Below are 1,038 nucleotides of genomic sequence, written 5' to 3'. Positions count from 1 at the left end.
AGATATAACAAACAAACCAACAACAACAACAAACAAATTAAAAAAAACTACCGCAAACAAACAACTACCGGTGCAACAAACAAACCAAAAACAAAACAGACTGGAAACTCAGCTGTTCGAGCCGTTAAACAACCTTATATCTGTCAGCAACAGACCGTTGTACATTTAAAAACAAAACAAAAAGACATCAGTGTTTCGATATTCTGTATAAAATTATAGTCCTTATATAATACAGTGTAGCTTACGTTTGCGTACCCTATCATTAACGAGAGACCAGGGTCAGGCGATATTGTATACATATCAACTGACAGTGTGGGGATTACGAATTCAATGAATGTGTCGTAACAATCGTTTGACCAAGACCTATTCAACGTGTGTATCTTTAATTCGTTTTTAAGGATGCAAGGAAAAAACGCAAGAAGTCACTTTTGGGGGGTATTTTGAGGAGAAAAAAAACCTCTTGACAACCCACATTTTCCCCCTAATTTTGTTTGATTTTAAGCCATGACTCTCTATGTTTTTGCGCTGATCACATATAGATGGGACAGTTGATCACATATAGATGGGACAGAAGAGGTGTGTCAACACTTTCCAACTCACGCCATAATTAATTTAAATTAGCCAAAAACGTGGTATCCCGTGTTTTCCCATCCACCCATATAGTAGACGTGTATGTATGTATTCATCATTATTCGCTGCCTTAGAATTGCAAAGCTCTAACATTTTAGTTGGTTTTGAGTTGCTATGACCCTGAGGTCAGAAACCATGCTTTACCTGCTCTATCTAAATCGTAAGGTTATTCGGAGTCGTTATCAAGATATTCAAAGAATTGCATTCGAAAAGGCTTGACATGTTGTGAAACAACGTCAAATTTCTCAAAACTAGGTACTGAGCAGATAGAACGATGTAATACTAAAGTAGCATATTATCTCCAGCTGTGACCACTGCTGAAAATACCATGAAAGTCCAAGCATGTCCGTGAAGGTCGATACAAAGAAGTTGTTGACGGGCAAGTGATGCGAGCCTGCTCAGTGGGGG

The sequence above is a fragment of the Aplysia californica genome, unplaced genomic scaffold, assembly GCF_000002075.1.
Source record: "Aplysia californica isolate F4 #8 unplaced genomic scaffold, AplCal3.0 scaffold00098, whole genome shotgun sequence".
Taxonomy (NCBI): domain Eukaryota; kingdom Metazoa; phylum Mollusca; class Gastropoda; order Aplysiida; family Aplysiidae; genus Aplysia; species Aplysia californica.
This window is presented reverse-complemented; position numbering follows the sequence as displayed.